The 24,846-nt window shown below is 40.5% G+C and overlaps 1 pseudogene; it reads left to right on the top strand.

The window, feature by feature from the left end:
- The first annotated feature begins 712 nt into the window (after positions 1-712).
- LOC127489569 (ADP-ribosylation factor-like protein 6-interacting protein 6 pseudogene) lies at positions 713-4,311 on the top strand (annotated as a pseudogene).
- Positions 4,312-24,846: the final 20,535 nt, after the last annotated feature.

The following is a 24,846-nucleotide window of genomic DNA, read 5'->3' as shown; positions in this document are numbered from 1 at the left end:
TAGAAATGGAAATAATTTGTCACCACAATCCAGCCTTACAAATAATATTTCAGAACACACTACACACAGAAACAGAGAAAGATACATCATGAAAGGATGTGAAAACAGAAAATTTCCTAGTAAAATTACTAAGGAAATCCAAAATAAATAATTGGAATATTCATGGAAAAAAAACAGGGCCAAGTCATTGCTTATTACTAATAAACTTGAATGTAGAAGGCATAAATCCTCCAATTGGATGACATAGAATGGCTGAACAGTTTTAAAAAAAAATCCATCTATTTTCTACTTACAAGAAACACACCTCATAGACTACCATGCAGACTAAATGTGAAAATATGGTAAATGATATCCCATGCTAATAGAAATAAAAGTGAACATAGTTACACTAATATCAGACATTAAATACTTTAACACAGAAACTGTTAAAAGAAACAAAGAGGCCGGCGCCGCGGCTCACTAGGCTAATCCTCCACCTTGCGGCATCGGCACACTGGGTTCTACTCCCGGTCGGGGCACCGGATTCTGTCCTGGTTGCCCCTCTTCCAGGACAGCTCTCTGCTGTGGCCAGGGAGTGCAGTGGAGGATGGCCCAAGTAGTTGGGCCCTGCACCCCATGGGAGACCAGGAGAAGCACGTGGCTCCTGCCATCAGATCAGTGCGGTGTGCTGGATGCAGCACGCTGGCCATGGCGGCCATTGGAGGGTGAACCAATGGCAAAAGGAAAACCTTTCTCTCTGTCTCTCTCTCTCATTGTCCACTCTGCCTGTCAAAAAAAAAAAAAAGAAAGAAACAAAGAAGGGCACTACTACTAACGATTAATGTATCTACTCAACAAACAGGAACATGTGATTATAGTAAATGTCTGTGTACCCAATGATAGGGAATCTGGCCATTTAAAACACATCAGAAAGGATCTTCAGGGAGACAGATTCAACTCAGTAGTAATGGGGGACTTCCACACCCACATTCATCAATGGACAAATCAAGTAGATGAAATGTAACAAATAAACAACAGAGATAATCTACACTTTTGACCAAATGGACCTAACTGATATCTACAGAACATTTCACCCCACAATTTGAGTACATGTTCTTTTCATTGATGCATGGAACTTTATATAGGATAGATGAAATGCTAGGCCATAAGAAATTTAAAGAAATGAAATTGCACCATGTATACTTTCTGAGCCCAATGGAATAAAACTGTGAATTAAAAACTTCAGAAACTTTAGAAAAAATGCAAACCTATAGAGAACTAAACATTATACCACTGAATGAACAGTGGATCATAGAAGTAATCAAAAGAGAAATCAATTTCTAAAAACAAATGAAGATTACAATATATCAAAATTTGAGATATGGTAAAAGCTGTGTTAAAACTTTACTACCTACTGAAATAAATTTGAAAGCCATCAAACAAATGATCTATGATCATCTCAATAGTCCAGGAATACAAGAACAAACCAAAAATGAGTAGGAGACAATAATAAACATTAGAAGAAACAAAATTGAAACAAAGATACAAAAGATTTGTGTAATGAATAACATTTTTTGAAAAAATAACCAAAATGTACATCCTTTTGTTCCACTCAACCATAAAATTGAGAAGACCAAAATTAATAAAATCACAGATGATAAATGAGGTATTACAATGGATACCACAGAAATAAAGTCACTAGGAATTACTACAGCAACAAATTGGAACATCTTGAAGTAATGGATGAATTTCTGGACATATAACACTTTACCAAATTGAGTCATGAAGACACAGATAACCTAAATAAAACAGTGATTAAGCCAGAGCTACAATCAGTAACAAAGACAAAGCCAAAAAAAAATCCAAGATCAAATGGCTTCACTAATGAATTCTAATAACTTTTAAAGTATAATCCCAAGGCTTCTCAACCTATTCAAAACAATTGAAAGCATTTCCTCTAAGATCCAGAAGTAGGGTCCAGCACTGTGGCATAGTAGGTAAAGCCACTACCTGCAGTGCTGGCATCCCATATGGGCACTTGCTTAAGTACCTGCTGCTCCACTTCCAATCAAGCTCTCTGCTATGGCCTGGGAGAACAGTAGATGACCCAAGTCCTTTGCCCCCCTTACCCACATGGGAGACCCATGAGAAGCTCCAGTCTCCTGGTTCAGATTGGCCAAACTCCATCCATTGTGGCCATTTGGGGAGTGAACCAGCAGATGGAAGGCATCTCCATCTCTCTCTCTCTATCTCTCTCTCTCTCTCTCTCTCTCTCTTTCTTTCTCTCTCTCTCTTCCCCCCTCTTTCCCTGTAACTCTACCTTTCAAAGAAATAAATATTTAAAAAATCATAGAATCAGACAAGGGTGCCCACTCTCATCATTTTGGAAGATTCTGTCAAAGGAATTAGACAGGAAAAATAATCAATGGGACTAGAACCCAGGGTGCTGACACCGAAGGCAGATGATTAGCCTATTGAGTTGTGGCGCTGGCTATTTTTTTTTTTGACTGACAGAGTTAGTGAGAGAGAGAGAGACAGAGAGACAGAGACAGAGAGAAAGGTCTTCCTTCTGTTGGTTCACCCTCCAGATGGCCGATCAGAAGCCAGGAGCCAGGCACTTCCTCCTGGTCTCCGATGCAGGTACAGGGCCCAAGCACTTGGGCCATCCTCCACTGCACTCCAGGGCCACAGCAGAGAGCTGGACTGGAAGAGGAGCAACTGGGACAGAACCAGTGCCACAACCGGGGCTAGAACCCATGGTGCCAGCACCACAGGCGGAGGATTAGCCAAGTGAGCCACGGCGCTGGCAAAGTATTGAGTTTTATGTGAATATGTTTGAAAATTGTATATAGTTAAGAAGAGATCTTATTTAGCTTTTTTAATGTTATAGTGTGCTAAAGAACAAGTTATTTAACTTGATCACAAAGTTAAGGGGTGCATCATAAATAGAATGGCAAGGAAAAAAGATAATGGTAAAAAAATGAGTGGAACAAAAATTAAATTAGTGCTATCTTATAATGAAGGAAAGGATTGACAACTACAGAAATCAATGGATGCTCAGTTACAAATTTATTACATGAGGAGATATAACAATCATAACTCACAATTTTGAAAACACACCTTCTTTCCCACCATGTCTTTTGTGGAGAGTGGGAAGCGTTTGGCACTGCACCACAGTCGCCTTGGCACCCCGGTGCCCTTCGCGGCTCCACATACCCTGCCTTCTCTCAGGGGGACAGTTGGGGTGAAGACGAAGTCGACGACCAGGAGGGATGCAACCAAGTGGCCCGTGACTTGAGAGAGTTCTCAGCTGGACCATCTTTGGAGTGCAAGAGAGGTTCTCTGTTCCCACCAGATGGAGATGGGTCACCGGTGCTGCCAGAGAAGCTCAATGCATCTTCCCGGCTGCTGCGGGAAGCCGAACCCCATCTCAGCAGTGGCCGGTTCAGGTCCTTTCTATTCTGTGTTCACTGCTGTTCGCCATCCTCCTCACCTTTCTGCTCGCCATCATCTACCTGGCCGTTAAAGAGTTGCATGCTGAGAATTTGAAAAATGAAGATGGTGTAGACGCTGGGCTGTTAGGGTTCTGGATGCTGCTTATAATATTCCTAACTGCTGGATTCTCCTGTTGCAGCTTTTCTTGGACAGTGACTTATTTGATTCTTTTGAACCAGGAATGTTTCCTCCTACTCCTCTTTCACCTGCCAGGTTCAAGAAACGGACTGGACACTCCTTCCACATGGGCGACAGCATGGCAATTTTGAATGGCATTGTGGCTGCTCTTACTGTAGCATGGTGCCTCATGTATATCCATGCTGGAGCAATACTCTTGGCAAAATGTAGTCTAAATTGTTTCATAATAACAGGAAAGAACATCATTGCCTACTCAGAAGACTGAGAAGCCTAATGCTCATTATATGGTTCATCTGTGTGTCATCACACACTAAATAGTCATGCAATGAAAAAAAAATAAACTAGAAAACCTCAATGCAAGAAATGTATGAACTCAATGAAGAGAAGGCAGATCAATCTTAGTATAATGAGGCTTGGAGCTAAAATTAACATTTCTTTACAAGAAAATGTTGGTGCATATGATCTTTCTTCTTTTGCACGTTACCTATCAGACGTCTGCTTTTGAGGATGTATTTGTTAAAATCATTCACAATCATTCTAAGGAGTCACTGATTATTTTTGCCTTGTTGCTGAATTATTTTATCTACTGTCTATGAATAATGATGCTTCTTTAATTACTTTCTGAGCTACAAGTATTCCAAATCATTACCTCTGCGATTCTTTAGATTGCCTTAAGGGTGAAACTAAAGAGCTGCTAGAGAGTTCTGTAGCACAAATATCCCATAGTAAAATTTCTTCAGTTACTTAATTAAGATAAGAAAAAAACATTCAATTGTCATTTCATTTGTAAATGAATCCAACACATTGAAAAGTTATATATAATTGAAACTGATTGCTAAGAGTATGCTAACACATTTTACATAGATCCATTTAATTTTCATGTGCCACAAGAATATGCTCCTTTCAGCAGTAATGTTTTAGATAGGACATCAAGAACACATATAAGATTTCTGTGCAAAACAATTATTTGACACATTAGATAATAAAATAACTTTTTGCAACTGGGAAGTAGATTTTATATACTCTCATCTTTGTCCCCAAATGGATGGTAGAAACAGAGTGATGCTTGATTCATGTCTGCTACTTACTCATTAGCAAGATGAGCAAGAGGAGCAGCTGGGACTAGAACCGGCACCCACATGGGATGCCAGCATTTCAGGCCAGGGATTTAACCTGCTGCACCACAGTGTCAGCCCCAAAGTCCTGGTTCTTTATTCTGACCCTTCTGACCCTCCATTTTCTCATCTGTAAATTGGTGATATATCTGGAGGGCTTATGATGAAGAAAAAGGTGATGCTTGTAATGCCTTTCAGTACCACTTCTGAGACCCATGAAAGGTCATCGGGACTATCCTCCTGCCCCAATTCCAGGGCAGACAACTGACTCAACTCATTAAAATCTTCCAAAGATGTATGAGGATGACTTCAAAATGTTCTTGGAAAATGTATACTCTGAACATTTTGTGCATGGATTTCAAAAACGTTTGCACAAAATGAATTTCTCTTATAGCTCTATTTCCCACAAGGTTTTTGAAGTACCCCTGACAGCCTCCAATATCGCCAGCTAAGTGAGCAACCTGCCCTGTCAGCTCCCTTCCTCCTGTGCAGAGCTTCCTGCTGCCACAGGATCTGCCCAGCCCCTCCCATGCAAGTCAGCTGTGGAGAGACCCTTGACAGAACCCCTTCATCACAAGGGCTTCCCAGCAGCACTCCCTCCCCAGCCTCTCCCAGCCTAACCCATGCCTCCCTCCTTCCTGATCCCCAGACTCCTGTCAAGCTTCAGGTCTCTCTGCCCAAGCAGCTTAAGAGGCAAGGTGTCAGCCCTCTGCAACAGGCTTGGGAGGAAGGCATAAGAAGCAAAAGGCAGGAATGTGAAGGGGAATGGTGGTGGTGGGTGGGGATCAGGCTGGCCAGTTGGCTGTCCTGGGCCTATAGGACTGATAGGCTGTGAAGGGCAGTGTATCAGGCCCTGGAGCCTCTGTCCTGGGGCTCGGCCTGGTCCTGGGTGAGCAGGGCTGGGGAATGGGGAGTGAATGGTTTAGGGGTACTTACTCCAGGGGATGTGGAGCACACAGCAGGTCACATGATGAGGGATGGGTGAGACTGAGTCACTCTATGGCTGCGTAGGATGTGGGACTTGGAAGAGCATTCAGGGTTCCAGGAAGTGGGTGGACTCAGCTCTGAGGCAGGGCCACAACCACACATCCTATTTCAAAGGGACAGCCAGGAGAAGTACACAGCCACAGCCGCCGTGGGACAGACAGGTGGAGCTGAGGACCCCTGTAGGAGGATGCTGGCAAGAAGCTGGCCAGAGCAGAAACAGCAGCATGGATGCGGGTTTGAAGTGATGGGAGCCAAAGAAGGAGACTGGCAGTAGGATGAGAAAAGGCGGTGAGGGCACGGGGAGGGCTAGGGCAGGGGAGGGTTGAACCTGGGAGGGACTGGAAACAGGAACCCAGAGAGGGGGCTGCGGGAAGAACGCGAATAATGGGCAGCATGTATGGAGGTGGGATCCCGGGAATGGCCGGAGCTGGGATCCCAGTAGGGATGGTGGGATGACGGCAGCGCTGAGAACCGGTCTCCCTCATGGAGGGGTCGCGGGGGCCGGAAGGAGCGTGGGATTCCATTTTCCTGCGGTGGGCGTTTTCCCCTCTCCATCTCTGAGACCCCCTCCCCGACTGCCCTTCAGGACTGCCTATGGCGTCCAATTCCCATCTCCGAGGTGGGCTCTCAGACAGCGGAGAGCCTAGGATGCTCTTGGCGACAGGAGCCCAGCTTGAGGCGCGCCCCCAGGGGGCCGAGGGAGGCGGGATCTGACCGGCTCCGCGGATTGCCGCCCCTAGCTGGCCACAGGGGCAAGCGCCTCCAGGCGGCTCCCTGGCCAGCCCCGTGGTTGAGAACCCCGGCGGCGGCGACTCCTGGAGGGACTTGGTGCCCAGCCAGGGGAGCTTTGTGCCCACTAGACTGCCCTCCACCCCGGTCCCACCTGCCTCTCTTGCACCACTTCAACGTGACGCTAGGCACACATATTCCCTCTCCCACTCCGCCCCAGGCCTCTTATCTCCGACGCCAGTGACCCTGGCTTTCTCCCACGAAAGGTAGAAACGGGAGCAAATCGAGACTTGACTGTCAGATGTGTGTGACCCTGTTATTCTCCCATGGCCCATTCCCCCTTTTCTGACCCGCACCGCATCACACGTCTCATTTGTACCTCAGGGTCACTCGGAGCATCCACCGTCCCCACTCACCAGTCTGCGGCTCCTCCATTTCGGGGCACTCTCATCAGCCTGCCCCTGGCCTTCCCAGCTTTGGTCACTTTTTTTTTTTTCGATCTACAGCCATCCAGGACCTACCCATGCCCGTCTAAATATCATCTCAAGTCTCAGTCTCTCCACCCCATTACTTTCCATGGTCAGCTCTGGGAAGGCTCCCTGGACTAGGAACGCCCCTGACTATCACTGGACCCCTCAGGTTCCCTCTTCTGCACCCCAACGTATCCATTCCAGGTTTCGTCCTTATCCTCCACTGCCCAAATCAGAGCTCAGATTGCGAGAATTACAACAGGGAGGGCACCCTGCTAGGTCTCATCACCCCTCCAGCTCAGGGCACAGACACCTTTGCAAATCAAAGCCCTCCACAAACTTCATTTATGCAGGACTGGAGTGCAGAGGTCAGGGACTCTGCCACCTATCTCTGACCCTTCTGGTCCAGATTTTGCCATGTTTTAAGTACCACACATGGAGATTTCACATCTTTGAGCCCCTGAGGAGCCCTTATGCTCCTGTTCCCTGCAGTCTGCCCAGATTGTGCACCTACCCTTACCCACTTTCCAGATGTTTTACTTTCAACCCTGGTCACCTCGCTGAGTAATGACGTGAATTTGTCATTTTTAAATTAAATATTGCAAACAGCCTATAATATCAAACATTATTCAAGCAGATTATGGTGTGCCAACACCATGTGATTGTTGAAAGTCATCAATATGTTTATCTATGAAACTCAAAAACAACAATACTAGTCGAACAATACCCTATACCTGGTTCGGTTGTGTGAGTGCAACCTGTTGAAATCCCTGCTTAGTATATACTAAGTTGATCTTCAGTATATGAAGGTAATTGAAAATGAAACGTGATGAAGGGTGGGATGGGAGAGGAAGTGGGTGAGGGGAGGGCCATGGGAGGGAGGGAGGTTGGGGGTAAGCCACAACAATACAAAAGATGCATTTTATATTCTACTTAAAACTATTGGTTGAACTCTGTAATTAATACACAATTACTCTTAGGTGTTTAATCAATGCTATAACTAGTACTCAAATAGTATTTTACACTTTGTGTTTCTGTGTGGGAGCAAAATGTGGAAATCTTTACTTAATATACGCTAAATTGATCTTCTGTATATAAAGATAATTGAAAATTAATCATGATGTGAAAGGGAAGGGGAGAGGGAGTGGGAGAGGGGAGCGTTGTGGATGGGAGGGAAGATACGGGGGGGAGGAGGCTATTGTGGTCCATAAGCTGTACTTTGGAAATTTATGCTCATTAAATAAAAAAAAAGAAAGTCATCAAAAGAATAGGTTAAATGGGGAAAGGCCAGAAACAAAGCAGAACTTACTTCCTTATTGGCAGTGCCCTTCCTGGATGCTGGAATTCAGATTTGTTTTTTATTATTGATCCTTTTCAGTATTTCTTTTTTTCAAGGTGAATTTTTTTAGAATAAAGTAAAAAAATTATCATTCACTAATTTGATAAAATCACAAGTATTATGACTTTTAGCTCTTTTCCTACCCAAATATTTTTACACGTTTTATCTTGTATTTTAATAAATTGTTTATTTATTTGAGAGATAGAATTGAGCAGAAATACCAAGGAGAGAGATCACTTTTACCCACTGGTTCACTTCCCAAATGCCTGAAATGAAAGGGCTAGGCTGGGTGGAAGTCAAAGCCAGGAACTCACTCTAGGTCTCCCACGTGAGTGGCAGAGACCCATCACCTGCCACATCTCAGGGTCTGCATTCCCAGGAAGCTGGAGGTAAGTATTCAACACAGGCACTCTGATATAAGATGGACACATGCTGATTACTAGGCCAAATTTCAATCCACCTGATCTATTGATAGCTCTCAAAAACAATTATGGATGACTATATGTATTCCATGAAATATATTTTCTTCTGAAATATTTTGTTCTTTTGTGCAATGTAATGTTAACACAAAGAAGGCAGGTTAAATGCAGCTTATAGATGTAATTCTAAAAATATGATGCTTCCCTTCCTCCCTAGCAACCTCCCCCCTTCACTCTCCCTTCCCTTAACTCTCCCCTTCCTTCCTTCCTTCTTCCTTCCTTCCTTCTACTTTTCAGTATTTGAGATAACAATTTTAAGTAACATTACCATCAATGAGGTAAATGTCCCACTCAATAGATAAACAAGTTAAAGGAAAAAATCCTAGTAAAGTGGTGATATAGGCAAGGGCTATAAATAATAATAAAATAGAAAGATGATCATTTCATCCATGCACAGTAATTTTTTAACTTTTATTTAATGAATATAAATTTCCAAAGTACGATTTATGGATTACAATGGCTTCCCCCACATACTGTCCCTCCCACCCACTACCCTTCCCTTTCCCACTCCCTCTCCCCTTCCATTCACATCAAGAGTCATTTTCGATTATCTTAATATACAGAAGATCAGCTTAGTATACATTAAGTAAGGATTTCAACAGTTTGCTAACACACAGAAACATAAAGTGAAAAATAATAGATGATTTTTTTAAATGATGATGAAATCAGATCAGACCTATTGTCATGTTTAATCCTAGTGAGAGTCAAGTTGGAGTTGATAATTTTTTTTTACAGAAGATCAGTTTAGTATGCATTAAGTAAAGATTTCAACAGTTTGCACCCACATAGAAACACAAAGTGAAATATATTGTTTGAGTACTCGTTATAGCATTAAATCTCAATGCACAGCACATTAAGGACAGAGATCCTACAAGAGGAGTAAGTGCACAGTGACTCCTGTTGTTGACTTTACCAATTGACACTCCTGTCTATGGCATCAGTAATCTCCCTATGCTCCAGTCCTGAGTTTGCAAGGCTATGGAAGCCCTCTGAGTTCTCCGACTCTTATCTTGTTTAGACAAGGTCATAGTCAAAGTGGAGGTTCTCTCCTCCCTTCAGAGAAAGGTACCTCCTTCTTTGAAGACCTGTTCTTTCCACTCACTCACAGAGATCTTTTGCCAGAGTGTCTTGGCTTTCCATGCCTGAAATACTCTCATGGGCTTTTCAGCCAGATCCGAATGCCTTTAGGGCTGATTCTGAGGCCAGAGTGCTATTTAGGACATCTGCCATTCTATGAGTCTGCTGAGTATCTCACTTCCCATGTTGGATCACTCTCCCCTTTATTTATTCTATCGGTTAGTGTTAGCAGGTACTAGACTTGTTTATGTGCTCCCTTTTGACTCTTACTCCTTTCATTATGATCAACTGTGAACTGAAATTGATCACTTGGAATAGTGAGGTGGCATTGGTACATGCCACCTTGATGGGATTGAATTGGAATCCCCTGGTATGTTTCTAACTCTACCATTTGGGGCAAGTCAGCTTGAGCATGTCCCAAATTATACATCTCTTCCCTCTCTTATTCCCACTCTTATGTTTAACAGGGATCACATTTCAGTTAAATTTCAACACTTAAGAATAACTGTGTATTAATTACAGAATTAAACCAGTCATATTAAGTAGAACAGACAACAAAACTACTAAGAGGGATAATGTATTAAGTTGTTCATTAACAGTCAGGGCTATGCTGATCAAGTCACCGTTTCCCATAGTGTCCATTTCACTTCAACAGGTTTCCTTTTTGGTGTTCAGTCAGTTGTCACTGATCAGGGAGAACATATGGTATTTGTCCCTTTGGGACTGGCTTACTTCACTCAGCATGATGTGTTCCAGATTCCTCCATTTTGTTGCAAATGACTGGATTTCATTGTTTCTTACTGTGGTATAGTATTCTAAAGAGTACATATCCCATAATTTCTTTATCCAGTCTACCGTTGATGGGCGTTTAGGTTGGTTCCAGGTCTTAGCTGTTGTGAATTGAGCTGCAATAAACCTTAGAGTTCAGACCACTTTTTTGTTTGCCAATTTAAATTCCTTTGGGTAAATTCCAAGGAGTGGGATGGCTGGGTCGAATGGTAGGGTTATCTTCAGGTTTCTGAGGAATCTCCAGACTGACTTCCATAGTGGCTTGACCAGTTTGCATTCCCACCAACAGTGGGTTAGTGTCCCTTTTTCCCCACATCCTCGCCAGCATCTATTGTTGGTAGATTTCTGAATGTGAGCCATTCTAACCGGGGTGAGGTGAAACCTCATTGTGGTTTTGATTTGCATTTCCCTGATTGCTAATGACCTTGAACATTTTTTCATGTGCCTGTTGGCCATTTGGATTTCCTCTTTTGAAAAATGTCTATTGAGGTCCTTGGCCCATATCTTAAGTGGGTTGTTGGTTTTGTTTTTGTGGAGTTTCTTGATCTCTTTGTAGATTCTGGTTATTAACCCTTTATCTGTTGCATAGTTTGCAAATATTTTTTCCCATTCGGTCGGTTGTCTCTTCACTCTCCTGACTGTTTCTTTTGCAGTACAGAAACTTCTCAATTTGATGCAATCCCAATAGTTGATTTTGGCTTTGACTGCCTGTGCCTCCCGGGTCTTTTCCAGAAATTCTTTGCCTGTGCCAGTATCTTGAAGGGTTTCTGCAATGTTCTCTAATAACTTAATGGTGTCAGGACATAGATTTAGGTCTTTAATCCACATTGAATGGATTTTTGTGTAAGGTGTAAGGTAGGGGTCTTGCTTCATGCTTCTGCATGTGGAAATCCAGTTTTCCCAGCACCATTTATTGAATAGACTGTCCTTGCTCCAGGAATTAGCTTTAGATCCTTGATCAAATATAAGTTGGCTGTAGATGATGGACTATTTTTAGCACCTTATCTGACATTGGTTTTCATACCTCATTCCTTTCTTTAATGTTTTATTTATTTGAAAATCAGAGCATCACGGATGGGAGGGAGGAAGGGAAGGAAGGAGGGAGAAAGAGGAGAGGGAGAAAGGTAGAAAGAGAGAGAGGGAGAGAAAAAAGGAAAAGAAAAGAAATGAAAGGAAAAGAAAAGAAGAAAAAAAGAAAAGAAAGAGAGGAAGGAAGGGGGCAGGCACTGTTCTAGTCTTGGTTGCTCCTCTTCCAGTCCAGCTCTCTGCTGTGGCCCAAGAAGGCAGCAGAGGATGGCCCAAGTGCTTGGGATCCTGCACCCACATGGGAGACCAGGAGGAAGCTCCTGGCTCCTGGCTTCAGATTGGTGCAGTGCCGGCTGTAGCGGCCATTTGGGGAGTGAACCAATAGAAGGAAGAACTTTCTTTCTGTCTTTCCCTCTCACTGTCTATAACTCTACCTGTCAAAAAAAAGGGGGAGGGAGAGAAAGAAAGAGCTCTTCTATCTGCTGTTTTATTTCTCAGATGGCTGAAACAACTGAGTCTGATCCAGGCTGAAGGCTATGAATTTAATATGGTTCTCCCACAAGGGTGTCAAGGTTCTAAACCCTTAGCTACCTTCCATTGCTTTTCTCAAGTCATTAGCAGAAAGTTAAATCAGATGTGGAGCATCCAGTGCCCATATTGGATGCTGACATCACAGGTAGTGTCTTGACCTATTAATCCATAAATTCAGCCCCAACTGTTACTTAACAAATTGTTTATTTTTCTCACAATGATCACAATATGTATTTTATTGATTTTCATCCCCATACTATTTTGTGTTTCTGCCTTTGCATTGCACCTGTCACCTTTGTGTGTCCACAGTATCTTGAAGCCAGAGCCTTCCATGTTATCTTGTTCATTGAGATGTTATCAACCCTTTGAAAGTGTAACTTTACCTCACAACTTTATGTACACATTTTTCAGATAAATGTAATGCAATACCTGGCTATTAACTCTATAGGTAACATTTTGAAAATTTTGTTGATATTTTGGGGGATCTAAATGTACCTCTTATTATTGAAAGTAACATACTCCTGTATAGTCAAGGATTTTAGTATTTTAAAGATTTATTTTAAGGGCAGTGTGGAAAAGAAACATGGGGGGGATTTCATGTATTTGTGTACCCATCTAATTGCCAAAGAAACTGGGACTGAGCCAGGCCTAAGCGAGGAGCCAGAACCTCCATCTGAGGCTTTGATGTGGATGGCAAGAAAAGGATTATTTATGCCATAATCTTATGCCTCCAAAGTACATTAGCAGAAAGCTGGATCAGTAATGCAGAATAGATTGTACTTCTACCAGGCATCACAATGTTTGATTAAGCCACTGGTGGCTTAATCCACTGGATGAGAACATCATCCCCCAGACATACTTATTTTACTTCTGTGATAGATGGTATGATCTTTGGTATAAATATGTTGGACTTTTTATCATTCATTTTTTATGCAACAGTAACAATCTGTACTTCTGTCACTTTATCTACATTAGCTTATTTTTGTTTCTTCTCCCAGGATATTTATTTGTTCTTACATTGATCATAATTAGCTTTTCACAATCATATGACGCTTTAAATTATATTTATTATCAGTAATATCTCTGTAATTAACACACAATTATTCTTAGGTGTTTAAATTTTAACTGAAAAGTGATCCCTGTTAGGAATTTGGAAAACATTATGTTGAGTGAAATAAGCCAATCCCAAAGGGACAAATACCACTTGTTCTCCTTGATAGGTGACAACTAACTGAGCACCAAAAAGGAAACCTGTTAAAATGAAATGAACACTATGAGAAATGGTGACTTGATCAGCCCTCACCCTCACTGTTGATGAGCAGCTTAATATGTTATCCTTCTTAGTATCTTTTTGTTTGTTCTACTTAATACTTTTGGTTGAATACTGTAATCAATACACAATTCTTCTTCAGTGCTGAAACTTAACTGAGAAGTGATCACTGTTAAATGTAAGAGTGGGAATAAGAGAGGGAAGAGATGTGCAATTCGGGACATGCTCAAGCTGACATACCTCAAATGGTAGACTTAGAAACATACCAGGGGATTCGAATTCAATCCCATCAAGGTGGCATGTACCAATGCCATCTCACTAGTCCCAGTGATCAATTTCTGTTCACAATTGATCGTAATGATAGGACTAAGAACCAAAGGGAGCACATAAACAAGTCTAGTACCTGCTAACACTAACCGATAGAATAAATAAAGGGGAGAGTGATCCAACATGGGAAGTGAGATACTCAGCAGACTCATAGAATGGCAGATGTCCTAAACAGCACTCTGGCCTCAGAATCAGCCCTTAAGACATGTGGATCCGGCTGAAAAGCCCATGAGAGTATTTCAGGCATGGAAAGCCAAGACACTCTGGGAAAAAAAAAAAAACGAAATGAAAGATCTCTGTGAGTGAGATCCCAGTGGAAAGAATGGGTCATCAAAGAAGGAGGTACCTTTCTCTGAAGGGAGGAGAGAACTTCCACTTTGACCATAGCCTTGTCTACATATGATCAGAGTCAGTGAACTCAGGGGGCTTCCATAGCCTTGGCAGCTCATGACAAGAGCCTAGGGTGATTACTGATGCCATAAACAAGAGTGTCAATTGGTAAAGTCAACAACAGGAGTCACTGTGCACTTACTCCTCATGTAGGATCTTTGTCCTTAGTGTGCTGTACATTGAGATTTAATGCTATAACTAGTACTCAAACAGTATTTTTCACTTTATGTGTCTGTGTGGGAGCAAACTGTTGAAATCTTTACTTAATGTATGCTAAACTGATCTTCTGTATATAAAGATAATTGAAAATGAATCTTGATGTGAATGGAAGGGGAGAGGGAGTGGATAAGGGGAGGGTTGCGGGTTGGAGGGACATCATGGGGGGGAAGCCATTGTAATCCATATTCTGTACTTTGGAAATTTATATTCATTAAATAAAAGTTAAAAAAATAATATCTTAATCGGAACCAGCCCAACACCAAGTGTTTAATTTGGTTAGCATTTTGTGAAGTCATCAACACACTCAAATTCTGTAGTTTTTCCTGTTAACTGTCATATACATAGTTTCTCACAGACATGTTCTAAATTTTGCCTTTGATTTTTAAAACTTCCACACTGTAATTCAAGATATGTGAACCTTTCCTTTTATATATTATAGAACATGACATGATCTTTATATTATTTAAATTTTGGGACTTTTTTTGTATTTTATGGTATTGATGTAATTGTATTGAACTATTTATCAGAATATTCCCTATTTCTACTTTTCACCTCATTATTCCCCCTTTCAGATTACTCATTACTTCTCACAGTAATCATAACATATCTTATTTCATAGTGTGTGTTCATTTTTACTTGTGTCCATGATCACAACATATGTTTTTATAACACATACATCACTTTTTATTTTTACTTTACTTTTTAATCTTTTGTTATAGCCTGTGTATCACTAACATTCTAGTAAACCAGTGGTGATACAGTGACCCTGTGCCATACTTTGCATTTTCATTGTAAGTTCATCAGGTTGCTCAAACTTCTCTAAGTTGTCCTGGAAAATTTCATATATATACAGGAGTATTAAGCCAGTTGTATTCATTCTTCCTTTCCAACTGACACACTTTTACCTTTTCCAGATTTTTATCACTGGCATATAAAATTTTTCATCATTCATTCTAGACACTGCTATATTTCTGCTAATATACCATGTAAAATGGAAAAATCTCATCACAATTTAAGGTAATCCACTTAAAATATTTTAAAGATTTTTATTTATTTTAAAGGTAGATTTAGATATATACAGATAGGAGGAGTGTCAGAGAGAAAGATCTTTCATCTACTAGTTCATTCCTCAAATCGTTGCTATGGCTGGAGCAGAGTCTATTCAAACCCAATAGCAAAGAACTTCTTCCGATTCCCCTAAACAGGTTCAGGGGCTTATGTTCTTGGCCTATTCTCTCTACTGTTTCCTCAGGCTATAGTAGAAAGCTGGATTAGAAGAGGAGCATCCAGGAAATGAACTAGGACACATCTGGGAAGCCAGTACCACTGGCAGAGTCCTAGACTACTACACTACAGCACTATCCCTAAGAAACACATTAAACTTTGTTGTAACAGACTCTTTTTAACCAAATACCTTTATGCTTGCTAATTAATATTACTCCAGCCAAGTTATTCAGTTTCACTTTCCATTTTAGAAAAATATTTTAGGGTCAGTTCTGTGGCACAGCAAGTTAATGCCCTGGCCTGATGCATTGGCATCTGATATGGGCACCAGTTCAAGACTCGGCTGCTCTGCTTCCAAGCTAGCTTTCTGCTATGGCCTGGGAAAGCAGTAGAAGGTGGCCCAAATACTTGGGCCCCTGCACCTGCATGGGGTACTTGGAAGAAGCTCCTGGCTACTGGCTTTGGGTCATCGCAGTCCCGGCTGTTGTGGCCAATTGGGGAGTGAACCCGTGGATGAAGACCTCTCTCTCTCTCTCTCTCTCTCTCTCTACCTCTCTTTTCTCTATGTAACTCTGACTTTCAAATAAATAAATAAATCTTAAAAAATAGCCCTTGCATATGAGATTCTGGGACCTGTTCTTAAAAAAAAAAGAATAAAAGAAAAGAGGAAAAATATTTTATATAGTTAATGTCTCTTCTTTGGCTATTGTGTTTGAATTTACTGATTTACTGCTATTTCTATGTCTCTGATTCTCTCCCTCTCCTTCTCCCTCTTCCTTTCCCTCTCTCTTCCTTTCTAACATCCTAGCTTAAGTGAGTGCTACTACAATGAACCTGTGGCCATCTTGCATGATTTTTAGTAGTGATGTGATTAGGTCACTCAAAATTTTGAGTTTCCCTTGCAACATTCATACACACAGTATCTGTGATCTGTCAAGAGGAAATTTAGTCTTTTAGACCTTCAAAGTCACATATTTTAAACTTAGTTGACTTTTATGATGGCAAAATTATCATTCACAGAAATTTTCCAAAATGTAGCCATAGATACATTTTCTCTTAAAATTATTAAAGTTGGTAGAATGATCTCTGGTTGTTTTATATTCATTGATTTTTATTTTTATTTCACTTCAAATGTAATTATAATGAACTATTCTCACCAAATTCCCTCATCATATCTACATTTTAATAGAATTTATGGGATTATAAATTAACCTTTGGTTTTAGAAAGTTTTTAATGCATAGTTCTAGGTACTAGGATGATTTCTTTAAGTTCATTTTCTTGATCACTCCTTGATTCAACGTACTGAGAAATAATCTTTATATTTCTCTTTTAAGTGTAGTGGAGTATATTTTTACACCAAATACTCCTATTTTTACTTGTCACTCTTATTTCTCATATTGCATTACTAAATTTTGCTCACTAAAACTGTGCATTAATTAAACATTTATTTCATAGCATAAGCTTCTACCTTATTGTTTGGTTTTGAAAGACATTTTGCTCATGTTAAAAAAAGGTTATGTAGACATAGCATTCATTCAATACTTTCATTTTCAACAAATGGGAATTGTATTGAGGCCTTGGGGCCAAGGGCTGTGGCAGGGGCATCCTTCTATGGGTAGAGCTTTACTTGACCATTTTTCCACTTCTTGGGGTGGACTTTTTTGTTTATTTTTCAATATTTATTTAGTTTTTTAAATTTTTTATTTTGAAACCCAGAGTCACGATAGGAAGAGGGAGATATAGAGGCAGAGATTGATTGGTCATCCATGGGTTCACTCCCCAATGGTCACCAAGACTGGGGTCGGGTGTGGCTAAAGTCAGGAGACAGGAACTTCCTATGGGTCTCACACTAAGTGCAGGGGATCAGGAACTTGGGACATTTCCACTGCTTTTCTAAGCACATTAGCGGAGAGGCAGATCTGAAATGAACTAATGAAGCTCAAAACTATGCCCACATGGGATGGTGGCATCACAGGAGGTAGAGATAATTGATATGGCTGCATTTTTCTTGTGATAGTTGGCATCACACAGAGGTAGTTGAGTTTAACACTTGAGGCAGATCATGTCACATTTGTATATATACACACATATATAAATGATTTCTTTATCCAGTCAATAATTAATGAACATCTCAGTTGATTCCATATCTTAGCTATTGTTAATTGAGCTTCAATGGAATGGGAGTACAAATAACTCTTTCATATGCTGATTTTTTTCTTTATTTGGTTTGGGTAAATTCCCAGGAGTGGAATGGCTGGGTCATATGGTAAATCTGATATATCTCCATGCTGTTTTATCAGTTGCTGGACAAGTTTACATTCCCACCAACAGTGCATTAGTGTACATTTTTCCTCACATCTTCACCAGCAATTGTTGTTTATTGATTTCTGTGTGACAGCCATTCTAACAGCGGTGAGGGGAAAGACACTGTGGTTTTGACTTGCATTTCCCTGATACCTAGTGATTCTGGGAATTTTTTTCAAGTGTCTTTTGGCCATATTAATTTCCATTCTTGACAAATGACTGTTTAAGTCCTTTGCCCAATTCTTGACTGGATTGTTTTGTCATTCTTAAGTTTCTTGATTTCTTTATAAATTCTGGATATTAACCCTTTATCAGTTGCATAGTTTTCAGCTATTTTCTTCCATTCTGTCAATTGCCTCTTTATTTTGCTGAGTGTTTCTTTTTCAATGCAGAAGCTTTTCAACTTGAAGTAATCCTATTTGTCTATTTCAATTCTGATTGCCTGTGTTTTGGGGTCTTTCTAGTAAGTCTTTGCCCATTCCAATGTTTTGAAGTATTTCCTCAGTGTTTCCTCATAATTAGATTCTATCAGGTTGTCAATTTAGATCTTTGATACATTTTGAGTAGATTTTTGTGCAAGGCCTAGGTTGTGGACTTGTAGCATACAGCTGCATATGGAGATCCAGTTTTCCCAGCACCATTTGTTGTTGAGACTGTCCTTGTTCTGAGGATTGATTTTAGCTCCTTTGCGTGGATTGATTTCTGGAACCTCTATTCTGTTCCATTTTTTCTACCTGTCTGTTTTGTACAAGTACCAGACTATTTTGATTATAACTGCACTGTAGTATGTCCTGAAATTTAGTATTGTGATGCCCCTGACTTCATTTTTGTTGTGTAAGATTGATTTTGCTATTCGGGGTCTCTTGTGTTTCATATGAATATTAGCATCATTTTTCCTATATCTCAAAAAAAAATCTTTGGTATGTTTATTTGGATTCCATTGAATATGAAAATTGCTTTCATCAGTATGGATATTTTGAAAATATTGATTGTTCCAACCCATGAACTTGGAAGATGTGTCCATTTTTATGTTTTTATCTATTTATTTAATGTTTTATAATTTTTAAAATAGAGATCCTAGACAACCTTGGTTAAATTTATAACAAAGTATGTTGCAGTTGATTTCTCAACAATGTTGCAGTGGATTCATTTCTGAGTGGAGGAGCGTGGTGGGGGCAAGAGGTGTGGAGTCACCACACAGACCCCAGGAGTCGGGTGAAAGCAGGCTTGAGGCAAGCAGCCTGCAGACTCATTTATTTCAGTTGGTACAACATCTTATATAACCAAGACCAGCCAATCTGGTGAATGGGCGGTCTATGCCCCAACCAATCACAGCCTGTTGCCAGGCAGTTTCCAAAGCCATCCAATCACAGCCTTTTGCCAGGCAGGCTCCATTTGCCATGTGGGTTTCAAATCCATCCAATCACAGCCTGTTGCCAGGTAGGCTATGTTGCCAAGTGGGTTTCAAAGCCATTCCTGAGTAACACACTCACTTGCCAGCAGCCACCTTGGCATGGCTTTCTCATTCCACCACAAAAGTATTTATACTTTTTTTGCTATTGTAAATGAGATTGAGCTAAATTACTTTTTTAATATTATAGTGTCTGGGTATACAAAGGTTATTGTTTTTTTCATGTTAATTGTATATCTGTTGTTATATTTCCTTTTTCATCTCTGATTTCATTGATTTGGGTCTTCTCTTCAGTTTTTATCTCACAGTGAAAATTCCAGAACACTGTCTTTCAACTTAGATATTCTTTCTTCTGCCTCAGTGAATCTGTTTTTAATGCTTTCTCCCATATTTTTAATTTGATCTATTGAATTCTTTATTTCTGAAATTTCATTTTGATTTATCTTTAAAATCTCAATTTCAAGGGAAAATTTCATTCATTTCAACCATGAATTTCTTTATTTCATTAATTTGGTTCTGGTTATTTTTGAGTAATCCTGTGGTTAATCATTGGAATTCAATTTCTGACATTTCATCAATCTCTTCATCTTCATAATCTAATTTTGAAATGATTTTGTGTTCCTTTGTTCGGGAGGTCATGTTTTCTTCCTTATTCTTGTTTATTGAATTTCTGCACTTATTTTTAGGCATTTGTGGATATACTTGTTGTTTTTTTCTCTGATGGCTTTGATTTTTATACTGTGCCTTTGTGGCTTAGTGGAATATTTGCACTTTCAGTGAATGCCCTTACGTGTGCTGGTTGTAGTCAGAGAGTTCCGGTTGTGCTCAAGCATGAGGCAAATATCCAGGATAAGTCTCTTCTTGATAACAGAAGGGTGGGAAATGATCATCTCTGTTGGTGTGATCACACTCTTACCTCCTCTCCTCTAAGGTGATCAATGTCTAGGTAGTAACCCCAAGTGGGTGTAACATTCATGTGCACTGCCATGTGAACTACACAAATGATCTACAGAATCTTCCTTTCAGGCTTGTATCCCAATACAGTGAGTGGTCTCAGGCAACCAGGAAGCTCTGAGCATGTGCAGCTGCACACAGCAATTACCCAAAGACCCAGCTACAACATGTACCCTCCCCTCCAAGCACAGAGTTCCTACAGTCTCAGGACACAAGGCTCCAAGTCATTGGGTGCAGAAGCTCCACTTTGCCTCACCAGACTTTCTGACCCACAGAGTGGAAGACATTCCCTGAGCCAGCTTTCTGTGGGTGCTCCACTTAGGTGGCTTGAGCCCCATAGCCTGTGGTATGTTAGGAGAATAGAGCATCTCACAATCTTGTATGGGTGCCCAGTCAACTATCAGTTTTCCTGTCAGGCTCAGTGACAACCATGGATTTTTCCCTCTATTTACAATATCTCGATTATACATGTACACAGGAGCCGCTGACTGAATCTTGCTGTCTCCCCACCACTGCTGACAGTACTGCTTAGAAGATGCCATCCTGTCTCATCCAGATGCTGAGTATGTGCATAAAGGCTTCTGCAGCAGCAGCTACTTTAGCCTAAAATGGCACCCTCCTCCCCTAATTGCAGCAGGCACCGTGGTGGGGAGGTTGGGATCAGTGAAACATGCCCCTTCCATCCACTGGAACCAAGATTACCCTCTAGTTCTTAGGGCTCCTGTTTGGAATCATGGCTAAAATCAAACTGGCAGAATCACCAAAGATCACTGCAGTCTGACCTAAAATCCATCTCCAAGTTGGTAACTGTTCTGGATTGCTACTGCTGGAGTCATATGCTGTGTCTATGATCATTCTGCACATCCACAAATTCTGCACAGGTCCAAGGCATTCCCCTTCCTTCTGTAGAAGTTCCACTGTGGATTTTTCTTTATCTTTCTTTATTTTATATATATGGAAGAAGTACAGGATAATAAATCTACAGACCTACCATATAACACAACCATCCCACTCCTGGGAATTTACCCAAATGAAATAAGACATACAGAGAGAGGGGTCTTCTATCTACTGTTTCACTCCACAAATGGCTGAAATAGCCATAACTGAGCTTATTCAAAGGGAGGAGCCAGGAGCATTCCTGGTCTGACATATTGCTCCATGGAACCAAAGACTTTGGCCATCATCTTCTGCATTCCCAGGGTCACTACCAGGGAGCTAGATTGGAAGTGGAGCACCCAGGACTTGAAATGGTGCACGTAGGAGATGCCAACACCAGTTCTTCAGTTTTCTTTCTACTTCTGCACTTACTGCCTTTACTATTAATCCTTAGCCAAGTGTGGTGCACCACACATCTTGGAATTGCCCTCATGTTTTTTTCTTTTTTTTTTTTTTTTAGGAACCAAATTCTTTCTTTTAATTCAGTTAGCCATTCTGTTCAGTGATTTTCTGCTATTTTTTTTAACTTTTATTTAATGAATATAAATTTCCAAAGTACGACTTATGGATTACAATGGCTTCCCCCACATACCGTCCCTCCCACCCACAACCCTCCCCTTTCCTACTCCCTCTCCCCTTCCATTCACATCAAGATTCATTTTCGATTATCTTAATATACAGAAGATCAGCTTAGTATACATTAAGTAAGGATTTCAACAGTTTGCTCCCACACAGAAACATAAAGTGAAAAATAATAGATGATTTTTTTTAATGATGATGAAATCAGATCAGACCTATTGTCATGTTTAATCCCAGTGAGAGTCAAGTTGGGAGTTAATAATTTCTTTCTTTTTTTTTTTTACAGAGGATCAGTTTAGTATGCATTAAGTAAAGATTTCAACAGTTTGCACCCCCATAGAAACACAAAGTGAAATATATTGTTTGAGTACTCGTTATAGCATTAAATCTCAATGCACAGCACATTAAGGACAGAGATCCTACATGAGGAGTAAGTGCACAGTGACTCCTGTTGTTGACTTTACCAATTGACACTCCTGTCTATGGCATCAGTAATCTCCCTATGCTCCAGTCATGAGTTTGCAAGGCTATGGAAGCCCTCTGAGTTCTCCGATTCTTATCTTGTTTAGACAAGGTCATAGTCAAAGTGGAGGTTCTCTCCTCCCTTCAGAGAAAGGTACCTCCTTCTTTGAAGACCTGTTCTTTCCACTCACTCACAGAGATCTTTTGCCAGAGTGTCTTGACTTTCCATGCCTGAAATACTCTCATGGGCTTTTCAGCCAGATCCGAATGCCTTTAGTTTTCCCAACACCATTTATTGAATAGACTGTCCTTACTCCAGGGATTGGCTTTGGACCCTTGATCAAATATGAGTTGGCTGTAGATGTTTGGATTGATTTCTGGTGTTTCAATTCTGTTCCATTGGTCTATCCATCTGTTTCTGAACCAGTACCATGCTGTTTTGATTACAACTGCCCTGTAGTATGTCCTGAAATCTGGTATTGTGATGCCTCTGGCTTTGTTTTTCTTGTACAAGATTGCTTTAGCTATTCGAGGTCTCCTGTGCCTCCATATAAATTTCAGCACCATTTTTTCCAGATCTGAGAAGAAGGTCTTCGGTATCTTGATTGGTATTGCATTGAATCTATAAATTGCTTTTGGGACAATGGACATTTTGATGATATTGATTCTTCCAAAACATGAGCATGGAAGATTTTTCCAGTTTTTGGTATCCTCTTCTATTTCTTTCTTTAAGGTTTTGTAATTTTCATCGTAGAGATCTTGAACGTCCTTGGTTAAGTTTATTCCAAGGTATTTGATTGTTTTTGTAGCTATTGTGAATGGGATTGATCTTAGAAGTTCTTCCTCAGCCATGGCATTGTCTGTGTATACAAAGGCTGTTGATTTTTGTGCATTGATTATATACCCTGCTCCTTTGCCAAAATCTTCTATGAGTTCCAGTAGTCTCTTAGTAGAGTTCTTTGGGTCTCCTAAATAAAGAATCATGTCATCTGCAAAGAGGGATAGTTTGAGTTCTTCCTTCCCAATTTGTATCCCTTTAATTTCTTTTTCTTGCCTAATAGCTCTGGCTAGAACCTCCAGAACTATATTGAATAGCAGTGGTGAAAATGGGCATCCCTGTCTGGTACCAGATCTCAGTGGAAATGCTTCCAACATTTCCCCATTCAATAGGATGTTGGCTGTGGGTTTTTCATAGATTGCTTTGATTGTATTGAGGAATGTTCCTTCCAAGCCCAGTTTGCTTAGAGTTTTCATCATGAACGGGTGTTGTATTTTATCAAATGCTTTCTCAGCATCTATTGAGATAATCATATGGTTTTTCTTCTGCAGTCTGTTAATGTGGTGTATCACATTGATTGTCTTGCACACATTAAACCATCCCTGCATACCAGGGATAAATCCCACTTGGTCTGGGGGGATGATCTTTCTGATGTGTTGTTGCATTCTGTTGGCGAGAATTTTATTGAGGATTTTTGCATCTATGTTCATCAGGGATATTGGTCTGTAATTCTCTTTCAGTGCTGCATCTTTTTCTGGCTTAGGAATTAAGGTGATGCTGGCTTCATAGAAAGAATTTGGGAGGAATAAATAAAGGGGAGAGTGATCCAACATGGGAAGTGAGATACTCAGCAGACTCATAGAATGGCAGAGGTCCTAAATAGCACTCTGGCCTCAGAATCAACCCTAACGGCACTCGGATCTGGCTGAAAAGCCCATGAGAGTATTTCAGGCATGGGAAGCCAAGACACTCTGGCAAAAGATCTCTGTGAGTGAGATCTCAGTGGAAAGAACAGGTCTTCAAAGAAGGAGGTACCTTTCTCTGAAGGGAGGAGAGAACCTCCACTTTGACTATGACTGTGTCTAAACAAGATAAGAGTCGGAGAACTCAGAGGGCTTCCATAGCCTTGGAAACTCATGACTGGAGCATAGGGAGATTACTGATGCCATAGACAGGAGTGTCAATTGGTAAAGTCAACAACAGGAGTCACTGTGCACTTACTCCTCATGTAGGATCTCTGTCCTTAATGTGCTGTGCATTGAGATTTAATGCTATAACGAGTACTCAAATAATATATTTCACTTTGTGTTTCTATGGGGGTGCAAACTGTTGAAATCTTTACTTTATGCATACTAAACTGATCCTCTGTAAAAAAAAAAAAAAAAAAAAAAGGAAAGAAAAGAAACTATCAACTCCCAACTTGACTCTCACTGGGATTAAACATGACAATAGGTCTGATCTGATTTCATCATCATTAAAAAAAAATCATCTATTATTTTTCACTTTATGTTTCTGTGTGGGAGCAAACTGTTGAAATCCTTACTTAATGTATACTAAGCTGATCTTCTGTATATTAAGATAATTGAAAATGAATCTTGATGTGAATGGAAGGGGAGAGGGAGTGGAAAAGGGGAGGGTTGTGGGTGGGAGGGACAGTATGGGGGGGAAGCCATAGTAATCCATTATTCGTACTTTGGAAACGTATATTCATTAAATAAAAGTTAAAAAAAATAAAAAAAAAAAAGAAAGCAGGCTTGAGGCAAGCAGCCTGCAGACTCATTTATTTCAGTTGGTACAACATCTTATATAACCAAGACCAGCCAATCTGGTGAATGGG

The sequence above is a fragment of the Oryctolagus cuniculus genome, chromosome 13, assembly GCF_964237555.1.
Source record: "Oryctolagus cuniculus chromosome 13, mOryCun1.1, whole genome shotgun sequence".
Lineage (NCBI taxonomy): Eukaryota > Metazoa > Chordata > Mammalia > Lagomorpha > Leporidae > Oryctolagus > Oryctolagus cuniculus.
This window is presented reverse-complemented; position numbering and strand designations above follow the sequence as displayed.